This window comes from Bos grunniens, chromosome 22 (genome assembly GCF_055505025.1).
Source record: "Bos grunniens cultivar Pamir isolate PY7600 chromosome 22, Bosgru_T2T1.0, whole genome shotgun sequence".
NCBI classification, from domain to species: domain Eukaryota; kingdom Metazoa; phylum Chordata; class Mammalia; order Artiodactyla; family Bovidae; genus Bos; species Bos grunniens.
The window spans coordinates 20,285,995-20,301,089 of NC_141186.1; positions in this window are offsets into that span (position 1 = coordinate 20,285,995).

Here is a 15,095-nt window from a genome sequence, read left to right on the forward strand (position 1 = left end):
TCTTATTATTCCTGGTGGCTGATTTGAATTTAGAATTAATAAAACTGGCAGTCAGATATAATATTTTATTGTTTTAATGTGTTCTTTATATTCAGGTTTTCATTTATTTTCTTGGGTGGTGAAGGGGGAGCATTAAACTGAGAAAAGACACTTTTAGGCAACATTTTCTATGTTTTAAAATGAAAATATGAGAGAGATTTTTGCAGTTGCTGGATTTAACATTTCTAATGTCTCCTATTCTCAAATATATTAAATACATAAAAAGAAAGCTTCATTTAAAAAACCTTAACTGGTTCAGTATTTTCTTAAATCAGAAAATACTGTATACTTATTGGGTCCTGTGTCCATTTTTTTAGGTTTGGAAGACAATTAGGAATGATCTAGATGCCCTTTAAACTTACATTCTAGTGAGTAGAAATAGATAATAAATGAGCATGCATTAATCAATAATAATGTAAACTAATTAATAATGATGCAATTTCAGGCAGTGGAAATACTATTACAAACTACCTCAGTGAAAAAAAGCATCCCAATTTGACTTTGTAGTTTTTTTTTTTTTTTTTTCAAGAAAAATGCCTTCTAAATGTAAATTGCAAATTTAGAAAGGCCACTTAATTTTTAAAGTCCAAATAAATGCTGATATATTTTCACTGGGATATTTTCACTGAGGCAACTTGGGATAATAACTATTGTCTAGTAGGTAGCCTAGAGTAGTTTCCTCACTCTTGGTCTGAATGTATTCTGAAAGGATTTCACTGGCTCAAAGAGTACTACAAATATCATTCAAACCTCAGACTGATAAATGTGAAAAGATTTGGCAGTTGAGAATAAGGATTGTGGTGAACATAAGCAGCAGTCTAAATCTAGAAATCAGACTCAGATGTTTGAAAACCAACAATACCAAATATACCACATCCTTACTGAAACTTTCTCTGATGGCATTAGTCCATTTTAATATGACCAATTTCTGAGTTTTTGAATGCCTTTGTTATTTCAATGTCACAATTAAGACAAAGTTTAAAATATATTTATTATCATTGCATATGAAGTATTTTACTGTTTTTATTCTCTCTGCCTGTATATGTTCCCAACAAGCACTTAAGAGCCTTACAACATATATGACTTTGTATAGAACACATTAGATGATAACAGGTTGCTACATTTAATATGTTTGATGGATACAACAATATGAAAGAACATGATTAACTGAAAGGTTAAGATAAGAGAGTTTAAACAATTTTTACTTTGTTGCATGAAATTTAATTTGGTCAATTTGGGGTGATGTTAGATGGGAAAAAGTGTCACTCTCTACACCAAGCTACAGTATATGTGAGAAGAGGCCTGGGTGAGATCATAAAGCGCCAAGCACAAACAAAAATCTTAATCCTATACGAGGTAGACAGGAGGTCAGAAAAGAACCAGAAGTAGAGGAAGAAGCAGAATAGGCATGAGGTGGTCTTAAGGACTGAGAACTAGGCAGTCACTCAAGGGTGGGGTGGGGGGTCATCTGCCTCAAACACACTAGAGGAAAGTTCAGTAGGGTCCCCCACAGTCAAATAGGAGTAAGGCAGTATGGTGGCTGAGAGCCTGACATACTAAGCCAGACTGCCTGAACTAGATTATTGGCTCTGTCTCTTGCCAGCATTGCAAATTAAGATGCTGAAGTAAGTTACTTAACCAATGCATGCTTTAGTATCACCATTAAAAACAAATAAGAAGCTGTGATAAAACAACAGATTTCACAGGGCCATCATATGGATTAAATGAGATAGTTTAAAGCTTCTAAAACTACACCTTGCAATAGGGATAAAGTATTGTCAGGAGACACCACCTGAGGTTTAAGAAGACAGCCAATTGCTATTAAGAATCTTTGATAAGGGGCATTGAGGTTAAATCTCAAGTCCTATGTTTAAGAGTATTGACATAAAATAGACTGCCATATAATTCTCCAACAAAGATGGGTTTATTCTGCAACAGCAGAGTCACAATTCAGGGTCTGCAACCTTTGCGAACCACATGTAAGACCACCACAAGGCATGAGAAAGAAAAAAAAAATAGAGAGAGAGGAAAAGGAAATTGTGGGGACTACAGTAAACAGATAGTCTATGGCCTTTCATCGGCTGAGTCCTTGCCAAGAAGTAAGAGGGGTCTTTCTTCTTCCTGTAGGGCTCTGCTCTCAACACAGGGCATGGGAGCCCCTCTTCTGGTCTCCCAACTCTATTTAATTGTGGTTTCTATTTATTCATTTTTTTATAAGGGTCTGGATGAAGGTTGAGTCTTTTTGGAAGACACACAATTTCTAGCTCAAGGAAGTAAAAGATTCCTCATTCCTGTAACAATCAGGAATACTCAAGATGTGATGGGACTTTTAAGAGTCCAGTTACTAAAATATAGGTTCAAGGATTAAGAAACCCCAGGAAAGGGATGCTGGGTGGACATAACCTTACACTGAGCCATCAACTACTTGCAGAGATTTGGTGAGTGGAACAGGATTGGTCTCAGGTAGGCCTAAACGCAGAGGCTGTTTAGTGGTTTCAGTTCTGGAAATTTGCAAGTGGAAGAATCAAGAAACTAGAGGGAGCACTGGAACCTTGAGAGGACAGCTGTCTCTTTGTGACTATCAGTTACAGGCAGAACATGGCATATTTGCAGGGAGGACGACTTCTCCAGACACTTCATAAACTCTGAAGCCAAAGGGTGGGGCTCATCTTGACCTTGGTGGTGATCACCCTTATCCTCTGTGTAGCTTAGTTATTCTACAAAATCTTCACGTGAGCACTCTCACAAAACATATAACCACATAGATTTTGTAGCAAACACTGGTCAGTTTGTCTTTTTGTCTTATCATCTTCTTAAGGATAACATTTTTAGCTGAGTTTTAGAATTTGACTACATACTCTGAACATCTGTAAAGTAAATCAGTTTTTCCAAGTGTATTGAGATATAATTGACATATAACATCATATAAGTTTCAGGTGTACAATATGTTTTGATACATGTACATATTGTAACATGTTTGCCAGAATATGGTTAGTTAACACAGCTTTCACTATACATAACTACCATTTAGTTGTTATGGGGCGGGCATTAAAGTTCTATTTTCATAGCAACTTTCAATTATCATAAATTATTATAACTATAGTCACCATGCAGTACTTTTCAGTCCCAGAACTCATAACTTAAAGTTTATAGCTTATGATGAACAACTCCCCAATATCCCCCACCCCTCAGGCACTGGCAACCATCATTCTACTCTTTGTTTCTATGAGTTCAATGTTTTTAGATTCCTCATATAAGCAATATCATACAGAGGTTGCTTCTACCATCAATCTCTTCTACCATCCAACTTGTTTCAGTTAGCATAATGCTCTCAAGGTCTACTCATATTATCACAAACGTCAGAATTTCCTTCTTTCTCATGGTAGGGTAATGTTCCATTGTATACAGATGTATGTATAACTTTATCAATTCATTTATAGAGGGATACTTAGTTGGTTTTCATATCTTGGCTATTGTGAGTAGTGCTTCAAAGAACATACTGCAAATATCTCTTTGCGATATTGATTTCATTTCCTTTGGCTATATAACTAGAAGTGGGATTGCTGGATCATATGGTAGCTCTATTTTTAATTTTTTGAGGAAACTCTATACTGTTTTTGACAGTGGATATATCACATTACATGGATGGAGAAGTCTAGTGGGCTGCAGTCCATGGGGTCGCTAAGAGTCAGACACGACTGAGAGACTTCCCTTTCACTTTTCACTTTCATGTATTGGAGAAGGAGATGGCAACCCACTCCAGTGTTCTTGCCTGGAGAATCCCAGGGACAGCGGAGCCTGGTGGGCTGCCGTCTCTGGGGTCGCACAGAGTCAGACAGAACTGAGCGACTTAGCAGCAGCAGCAGCATACCACATTACTTCCCGTCCGAGAAGATTGGAGGGATCTTTTTTCTCCATATCCTCTCCAGCACTTACTTATCTCATTTCTTTTGAGAATACCCATTTTCACAGTAGTGAGGTGATATCTCATTGTGGTTTTGATTTGCATTTACCTGATGATCAGTCATGCTGAGCACCTTTTCATGCACTTGCATATCTTCTTTGGAAAAGACATTCTATTAATGTGGCATATCCCATTTATTGATTTGTATATGTTGAACTATCCCTCCATTCCAGGGATGCATTCCACTTGATCACAGAATATCATTATTTTAATGTGCTTTTGAATTTGGTTTGCTATTATTTTACTGAGTTTTTTTGCATGTATGTGTTTCAGGGATATTGGCCTATATTTTCCTTTTCCTGTAGCATTCTTATCTGCTTTTAGTATCAGGGTCAGCATCACCCTGATACTAAAATCATAAAATCAGTTTGGGAATGTTCTCTTAGTTTTTTGGAAGACTGTGCATTCAAGTTTTTCTTTAAATATTTGGTAAAATTCTCCTGTGACATCATCTGTTACTAGACTCTTCTTTGTTAGAATGTTTTGGATTACTGATTGAATCTTGTTGCCTGTCTGCTCAGATTTTTTATTCCTTCTTTCATACTTGGTAGGCTGCATGTTTCTAGGAATGTTTCCATTTCTTCTAGGTTTTTCAATTTGTTGGTGTCTAATTGTTAAGCATAATCTCTAATAATCCTTTGTATGTATGATCCTTTTTTGTAAAGTCTTCTCTTTCATTTCTAAAGAGGTCTGGCATATTCAAATGCAAAGAACTGTGGTGTGAAACAGGAAGAATCTATAGGAAGTCCATGGTGATTGTGCTAGCTGCTGTTTCCTTCAGGGCATAAGCTTCTGGGGTTATCTGTAGAGCAGATTACAAGGAACTGTGGTCACTCCTGCCACGTAGCTGATATGGTAAACTCTGCTCTTCATCTTTTTCCTAGCTGTCTTTATATGCCTCATCTTTGCAAGTCTCTGGATAGGGTGAAACCAAAGCCAGGTCTATCAGTTTCTTTCTGGCTGAATTTTAGACTTTAAGTCAGTATTTTGAGTACCTGTAAAGCAAGCTATTCCTTAAATCTCATTTACACTCTCAGCTGTGTATTATGTGTATTTGTATCTGTATCTACTGTATTTGTATCTAACCACCATCTCTGACCACCTTAGTATCTGGCACAGTGCTAAAGACAGACAGATATCCATTAATGACTGCTAAAAAAGTACATACATTTATAGAGAAGAGCCAGATACATTTTTCCTGTTAGGGATGCACTAAATTGTGTGATGAGCACATGGCTTGGTTTGTGACTCATGGACTAGTGGGATTTGCTAGACAGAGTGGGGTTTTCTGGTGACAGTTTCTAATCTCTGTTTCCCTCATTCTTAACACATCTATTTTTGGCCTTTGTTGCTGTTTTGAAGCTTTTCAGAGCTAAAATGGAGTGTAATATTACGGAAGAAGAAGAAAGCCGAAGGGGCTCTTTTTTTACTTTTAAATTCTATTTCTTGTTTGAAGGTCTAGGAAATGACCCTAAGATGCCAGTCTAGGTCTTCTCAACTGATCCATCAGAGCTTCAGTTTCCCTGCTTTGTTGGCCTGCAGCTCTTTCAGTCTTAAGATACTGGTGTATCCATCCCTTTCTAATTTTCCAGGTCATTAGATAGCAGTTTTGAGAGAATCACCAGGGATCAAGAGACTTCAGGAAATCCGTACATCATCCATTCCTAATGCAAGATCATAGGTCACCTCTTAGGTTTAAAAGTCACAGTGAAATGGACTAAACACAAAATACTTATGATTGGTTTTTATTCCCAGGATATTTTATTAAAGCCTATAGTTTGAGATTATTCAGGCATTTATATGGAACTATTTTTTAATGTCATAAATAAAAAAGTGACAACTGCCCAGGATTTAGTTTTATTCAAGGCAATCCTATTCCAAAATCATTTATTAAATTTGCACTTAAGAACTATTTTTTTTCTATCCTTATTTTGAGGTTAAATCCACTAAATGTTAGTTCTACACTATGATTTGCAGGTTAAGAATGAAATACATGAGATTTGTCCAACACAAAAACATGATAGACTGTTGACCATGATGTTTTAATTTTTAAAATAAAAAAATATTTTTTTCTTTATTAGAAAGAACATGGACAAAAAGTTTGATTTAAGTGATTTGGGGAAAGATCAGTGATTTTATCTAAACAAAGCAGCCTCTTCTACATGAGGACCACTTGTCTAGTATTACCTGTCATAAGGTCATAAAGTAGGGAAAGTGCCAAAGTTTGGATTTAGAAAGCCAAATTTTAGACTCTTACTTCTGAGCATCATGTAAAATGAACAATAGTTTGGGACAGTACAGGGTTATAATCCTAGTTTCTCCACTTATTCAGCATGAAGTTGTGGGTGAATTACTTAGATCTTAGCTTTAGTCTTTCATCTGTAGAACGGCAAGCATCTATATTTCTTTCTTGGGGTTACTGTGATATTTAACAATAATATTTATAAGACATAAGGTCCATCTAGCACTTGGTAGGTTGGAAATAATTCTTCTTTTTTAAGATTTATTATTTTTTGAAAGAATGTCAAACCTTTCTGGCCACTCATAAATCCTTCCACATATGATCTCATCTTTTACATGTTTTCTTGATTTCCTCTTGCCCTCATTTACTCTCCAACTCTCAAAATAGAGGAGGTAAGACATATACTAGATAGAAATAGTTCAATTAAAAATTCTTACCATGTATCTACATTATTGTCTCTTTGAACATATGACTTAAGGCAATAAGGGAAATTACAGAGACTATGGTATGGTTGTAAGACATCCTTGTCTTAGGGATCAGACATTTGGATTTAAATGGATTTAAATCCTAGCTTCATTTTTTATAGCTGATTAGTCTTGGATGAACCTCCTTATAGAAAATTAGCATATTTAAGTACAAAATAGAATATACTGGGTTGGCCAAAAAGTTTGCTCAAGTTTTTCTGTAAGATGTTACTGAAAAATGTGAATGAAACTTTTTGATCAGCCTATTATATACATATACATAGAGAGAGTCATAGATATATGTGTATGCATATGTGTATATATATGTGTGTGAGTATGAAAGTCATTGTTAGTCACTCAGTCATGTCTGATGCTTTGTGACCCCATGGACTGTAGCCTGCCAAGTTCCTCTGTCCATGGGATTCTCCAGGCAAAAATACTGGAGTGGGTAGTCATTCCCTTCTCCAGGGGATCTTCCTGACCCAAGGATCAAATCCAGGTCTCCTGTACTGCAGGCAGATTCTTTACCTTCTGAGCTACCAGGAAGCCCCATGTGTGTGTATAAATGTATGTATATTATTTTGTATATATTACAAAGTGTATACCATAATTAATCATATTGTATACATATATGCTTATATATACTCTTTATGAGTATATATTCCAAAAATATTGAATGAAAAATCCAAGATATAAACAATTGTGTATGGTTTGATGCAATTTATATAAAACATCCATAAAAAATTATATTTATGGTTAGATAATTATGCACAGTTATTACAAAGAAGATGTTTAAAAAGCACCAGAACATATTTTAATGTTTCAAAATTATTAAAAAATTTGCCCCCGTAGATGATGTTACAAAGGGCAAAATAGCTCTGTTGGTAAGTCATCTGCCTGCAATGCAGGAGACCCGGATTCAATTCCTGGGTTGGGAAGATCCCCTGGAGAAGGAAATGGCAACCCACTCCAGTATTCTTGCCTGGAAAATCCCATGGACAGAGGAGCCTGGCAGGCTACAGTCCACAGGATTGCAAGAGTCAGACATGACTTAGCAACTAAACCACCAAACCACCACAAAAGGAATTTACCTTCATGTCAAAATTTTTACTTAAAGAATGCAAAATGCTATAGGATAACTGTTGTGGATGTGGAATCACACATATTTTCTTTAACATCCCTTATGTGATCTCAGTCGTAAAAATTATTTTTAAATGTTTTTTTTTTTTTTTTTTAGATCAGTTGGGAGAATTCATATAAAATGATTATTAGTAAGTCATACTTTTTAAGAAGTGCAGTTCTCAAAACCTAAAGGAGTCAGGGACCCCTCATAAGGATTACGTGAAGGGCTACTAAAGTAAGAATCTTGCAACCAGTTATTAGTGATCAGAGACTTGATTTATCACCCACTCCTATCATAAATGTTGGCTTTGTTATTCATTTTCAGTCATATACCAAACCTATCTACATAAAAATATGATTTTTCCTCTTTTCCTCCTTTGCTCCTCCTGCTTCTCTTTCTCTTCTTTTCCTTCTTCTCTTGAAGTAGAAAACATGTTGAGATACAATTGAAGTTAAGAACTGAAAGAACATATGATCTGGATGTACCACCAGTTCATCTGAGCCAGAAAATCTCAAACAATACTACGTAACAACAAGAAGTTAAAAATGCTTATAGCAATTCACTTCTCTCCATATTTTCAAAAAGTAAATCTAAGAGTAAAATTTGTTATTTTTGAGCAACCTACGTGATTTGGCCATGTCCAGCCATCACCTATTTACTATTTATTTTTTTCAACTTGATGGTACTTTTTCTAATAAAGGGGAGATTTGATAATACTATATTTCTCCTCTATAAATAGAAAGCCTTACCATAAACCAAAGGTAAAAGTAAACACACACACACAATAAAATAATGTTATTAAATTACAGTTTGATGCTATTTTCTGTACATTACACCAAGCATAGAACACTTTATTTGTTCAAAAAACATAAGATTATTAAATACCCTAAAATTTATTCTTTTGATGAAATTAGAAGGATGAGTCAATGAAAAATTCAAAGTAATTTAGCACTGTATCCACATATTATCTAAACCATTATGCAGACTTCCCAAGGGAAATCTCACATTAGGGAATCTCTGCTATAGTCTTATACACGAGAATATTTGCTATTCCTGATACATTTTATCTTTTCCTACACAGGTCCTAGAAGAGTCTTTACTGTCTTTTCCACTTAGGAATAAGGGACTAATATCTCTACTATCTATAAAAATCTTATAGTTCACATAGGAAGATATACAACTGATCTTCAAACATATGAAAAGATGCTCTCATTCACTAGTAATGAAAGAAATGCACATTAAAGTTGCAATAAGATACTGTTTTCTATCTACTAAGAAGACCAAACTTGGGTTCCCTGCTGGCTCACACAGCAAAGAATCTGCCTGCAATGCAAGAGACCCAGGTTCAATCCCTGGGTTGGGAAGATCATCTAGAGAAGGAAATGGCAATCCACTCCAGTATTCTTGCCTGGAGAATCCCATGAACAGAGAAGTCTGGCAGTCTACAGTCCATGGGGTCACAAAGAGTTGGACACGATTGAGTGACTGACACACAAGAAGAACAAAATTGACAACAAAATCCTCTAAGTACATAAGACTTTTTGCAAATGATTACATACACTTAGGGCTTCCCTGTCTGCTTCCCTGGTGCCTTAGATGGTAAAGAATCTGCCTGCAATGCAGGAGACCCAGGTTTGATCCCTGGGTCAGGAAGATATCCCCTGGAGAAGAAAAGGACAACACATTCCAGTATTCTTGCCTGGAGAATTCTATGGGCAGAGGAGCCTATCCATGGGGTTGCAAAACAGTCAGACACAACTTAGCAACTAAACAGAAGCAACAAACATACACTCATACTGTATTTTTCAGTAATTTCTTATATGACCTGGGAGTATCACTATCCATAGTTAATCAATAACTGTTGCTGCTTTTCTACATAGCTCAGATGTTCTCAAACACTGTTGTGTATGAAAATCATGGGAGGAACTGACAAAATTAACAAGGCCAGGCTGTCCAGTACTTCCACAAACCTAAGCCTCTGAAATCTGATTCCAATATATGTTTGAGAATCACTGTCATAACCCGTAAGAGTTTTCTATTAAAAGAAGCAACTTAAAACTGAAACACCAGAAATTAGAAATATCTACTTTTGATATTATTGCTATGAGATTCTTATTTAAAAATGCTTCATGATTTTTTTCTCCTCTTTCCAAAGGCAATTGTGGTGTACACCATAGTTTGAAAACTACAGGTCAATCCTGTTGACACTTCAATCTAAACAGAAGATGCTGCCATACACATACATACACGTGTGTATGTGTGTGTGTTTTTGTGTTTACGCACACATGCACACACACATGTGTATTTCAAAACCAATACCAGGGAAGCATGCTACTCATCCTATATCAGAAATCATGGAAAGAGAAGAATACCCTTTCTCTGCCTGTGGTATTATTGGAGCTGTCTGTGGTTCTGAAATTTTTTCTACTGCTCTCCTGGAGTGAAATTTAACATCATTGTTTTGTTTTTTTCCCCCTCATTTTCAGTTTGTTGTTCTTCAGTAAATCAGACATTAAACCTATCACTATAGTAAAGTAGTTCTCAACTAGGTGAGATTATGCCCTCAAAGGACATTTGACAATGCCTGGACTCATTTTTTTAATTGTCAAGACAAGTTTGTGTATGTGTGTGTGTCCTATTGGTATCTAATGTGCAGAGGCCAAGAATGTTACAATGCACAGGACAACCCCTCATACCAATAATACCAAATGCCAGTATTTTTGCTGTTGAGAAAATCCACCATAGAATAATAGTTATATGCTGGGTATCCTGACCCTGATTAGTTGAATTTTTTTTTATAACAAACAGCAAATGCATTCAATACTCTTTGCTTTTACAACCACTACCCATATCTAAGACACTTCACCTGAAATATTACTAGTGCATTTTTCATAAAGGACCCAATGATTGTTTCTCCCCAGTTAAAAAGAAAACCACCTGCCTCTCATTGTCTTTAGCATAAAGTCCAAACTTTTAACCAAGATCTATAACACCTTTTGTGATGTGAATAACATCTACATCATCAGCTTAAAACAGCACCATTTTCTTTATGTTCATTTTTCTCTATCTTCAATGCCTTTGGAAATTAATAACACATGAGAACATTTCCTGATTTAAAGAATTCACTCTTGGCCTAGAAAAAGCTCCCACCCTAACTTTTGCATGTTAATTTATAGTCAATCATCCAGAATCAGCTTGGAGTCCCTCAGAACGGTTTTACTTAAGTACTCTATTTAAAATGACTGCCTTTAGGACTTCCTTGGTGGTCCAGTGGCTAAGACTCTGTGCTCCCAATGTGGGGGCCCTGGTTAGATCCTTGTTCAGGGAAACTAGATTCCACATGCCATGACTAAGACTCGGAATGGTCAAATAAATATTTTAAAAAATAAAGTGACTGCCTTTAATTATCAGTTATCACAGATTGGTTTTATATTTAATTATACATTTACTTATGTCATTTTTCCCATCTATACCTCAGTATAAGCTACATGAGGAAATATATCACATATAACCTCCTAATCATGTCTTTCCATATTTAACCCAGTGCTTGACATACAGTAAAAAATAATTTAAAAATAAATAAATAAATAATAATCAGGCTTCCCAGGTGGCTCAGTTGTAAAGAATCTGCCTGCCAATGCAGGAGACTAGGGTTCAATCTCTGGGTCGGGAAGATGCCCTGAAGGAGGAAATGGCAACCCACTCCAGTATTCTTGAAAAAAATCCCAAAGACAGAGAAGCCTGGTGGGCTACACTCCATGGGGTTCCAAAAGAGTCAGGCATCACTGAGGACTGAGCACACATGCAAAATATAATTATTCAATGAAGAAATGACCTATAGAAACACTACACACATCCAAAACAAAAAGGAAGTGTTACAGCAAATTGCACTAAGACCACAAAAAAGAAAAAGTAAAAATGAAAAGAAAACACAGATCATTCATTGGGACAAGACTAAAGAGAATCATTCTCAGAGAAGTAAAATTAAACCATCCTAAAATGATTTCACTTTGAAAATCTAAATCAGTGTTCAACAGTGCAAAGGCTCAAAATTACAACCGAAAAACAGATCAAATCCCTGGAAGTAGTCCCATTTTTAATTAAACATCATCTCTACACCTGGATCCACTGCATACCCTGTTTACTTTGTTAATTACGTTGTTTGAAGAGCAGAGCAAGGCACTCATACAGAATGATTTATTGACTCAAACAATGTAAATTCTGTGGTTTTGAAGACACTTTGCACTTTGGGTGTGCTTGAGACAAAAGAGATAATTGGTCTGCTCAAAGCATTTTAGTTTCAGTTGTTCTTCACTTTCACACATATAGAACACAAAACAAGATCATTTTGTTTCATTTCTATTGGTAGGTCCATAGTGAAAGCTACATTGTGTTCTTTGTTTCTTGGAAAGAAACCATTTTGAGACCATTGAAAGAAGTTTGTCTTGTGCAACTAACACACAATAAAACATCTACCTAGGACAGAAAAAAATTATATGCCAGCATGCACACACGTACCTAACAGTAGCAGACACTCTAAATTTTCAAAGGAAGCCCAAGAACAGATATCAAAGAAAGCATTGACTTGCAATGAATTAAACATGAATTGACTTTCTCCCTTTTCTACACAAAAGAAATATTTTTTGTACATGAAAGTATGCACACATTTTTTTTTTTTTGGTGTGTGGGGGGGTGAAAACTACTTTGTGTTAGGTTGCTTACTGTTTATTTAAGTGCTCATATCAGAACCTAGGGAAACAGTTTTATCCATTCCCAGGGTTGTAAATTCAGAGACTTCTGAGACTTTTGTCCTGGAAACTGCACAGAGGATGGGAGATGGCAGGACAGAATAGTGGTTCACAAATTTTCATTCCCTTCTGGTAAATATTGTTTATGGTTATTTTTGATTCTTCCTTCTTTCCTTTTTTCTGTTTCTTTCTCTCTTGCTAGGAAACTTGGTTGAAACAAACATTAGGGATTCCTAGAATGTGGTTTGAAAACATATATGCCTTATTAATTTCTTCAATGGTAGACAAAATCATAAGTGAATCTTTTTATAATAAAGAGTATGGCTGGATCTCTTTTCATAAACTTTTTGATTTGAAAAGTATTTTCATACCCATATATGCAACCAAATAAAAAAGAAAATAAATTATAAAAGTTCTTACCCTTAACTAGAAACATTTTGCAATCCACTTGAAATGGGGGAAAAGGGATTGTATAGTGTGAACATTTTAGTAAATGAATACTTTTACTCCTCTAAAAACAGTCAATAACTTCATTTTTATTTAATATTCCATTATGACACATATGACTGGAGAAGGCAATGGCAACTCATTCCAATACTCTTGCCTGGAAAGTCCCATGGACGGAGGAGCCTGGTGGGCTGCAGTCCATGGGGTCGCGAAGAGTCGGACACAACTGAGTGACTTCACTTTCACTTTTCACTTTCATGCATTGGAGAAGGAAATGGCAACCCTCTCCAGTGTTCTTGCCTGGAGAATCCCAGGGATGGGGGAGCCTGGTGGGCTGCCGTCTATGGGGTTGCACAGAGTCCGAAACAACTGAAGCGACTTAGCAGCAGCAGCATGACACATATGAATAATGTGCTATTATAATAGCTATGCTACATTCAGAATTATATATTTTTCTGCTTGTTAATGGGTAAATATTTATCTGTCTTTAAAATTATTTTAAAGTTACTTTACTTGAGTACTTGATTTTTTTCAACTTAACTTACTAGAAGATAAAATACACAATTCTCTACATTATTTTCACAACCAACAAGGAATAAAGATCTCCTACAAATAAAAAGGAAAAAAGAAAAATACGTCTTTAATCAATAACCATAATTCTATAGATGATCTCACCAAGCATTAGTGACCTTGAATGAAATGATTACATTTCCTTCTCCAACAGAAATCTCTTTCTTCACTGTTCTTGACAAAGTTCAGTAATTTTCCAGAATATTTTCTTTTTATACAGCTGTATTGACAAAAATATCTTTGAGGGAGGGAAATACTTTGATAAAAAACAGTATTTATATTTCACTTATATTTATAAGTGAACAGAATATCCAGAAATTTCTAGGCCATGAGATAATGTAATATAAGCTTGCTTAATATATCATAAAAGTGCCAGTAAATGCACAGAATATGTTCCCATTGGTATTATTTCCCATTTGGTTCCATCTCACAATTCAAACATAATTTTCTAAGCAATCCCTTTTTAATATACCTATAATATTTTTTCTTTGCCTAATGTAACACAATAGTCATATTTCGATGTAACTGCCACTCACTAGAATTTACATTTTTTATTCCTTCAAAAGCAAAATGGTAATTATTCTTCCCACAGTGTTGAAGATCTGTGAACTTAATCTACTATTGTTCTGTCAAGATTAGGATTTCTCTCTTTTTGGTTGTTTTGCACTGCCTCTCAGTCTTGGTATCCATATTCATGTGTAAAATCACATTGCATAGAACAGTTTATAAACTTGTAAGTCAATATATGGTGAACATTTTTCATGTCATTAAATGTTCTTCTATAACATTATAAAATCATTTAAAATAATCTCATAGGATGGCCAACAAATAAGATCTTACAACTTGTATGTGATGAGCATTTATGAACTTTTTGTTATTTTAAATAATTTTATAATAAAAATCTTTTCAATTTTCCAGCTTCATAAATAAAGGGTGGTGCTGTGTTACATGTATCTTTTGAAAAGATTGAGAAGCAGTTCAGTTCAGTCGCTTAATTGTGTCCAACCCTTTGTGACCCCATGGATTGCATCACGCCAGGCTTCCTGTCCATCACTAACTCCTGGGGCTTACTCAAACTCATGTTCATTGATTGGCTGATGCCATCCAACCATCTCATCCTCTGTCATCCCCTTTTCCTCCCGCCTTCAATATTTCCCAGCATCAGGGTCTTTTCCAATCTGTCAGTTCTTCGCATCATGTGGCCAATGTATTGGAGTTTCAGCTTCAGTATCAGTCCTTCCAATGAATATTCAGAACTGATTTCCTTTAGGATGGACTGGATGGATCTCCTTGCTGTCAAAGGGACTCTCATCTGTGTTCTCCAACACCACAGTTCAAAAGCATCAATTCTTTGGTGCTCAGCTTTCTTTAAAGTCCAACTCTCATATCCACACACAACTACTGGAAAAACCATAGCTTTGACTAGATGGACCTTTGTTGGCAAAGTAATATCTCTGCTTTATAATATGCTGTCTAGGTTGGGCATTTTCTTCCTTTT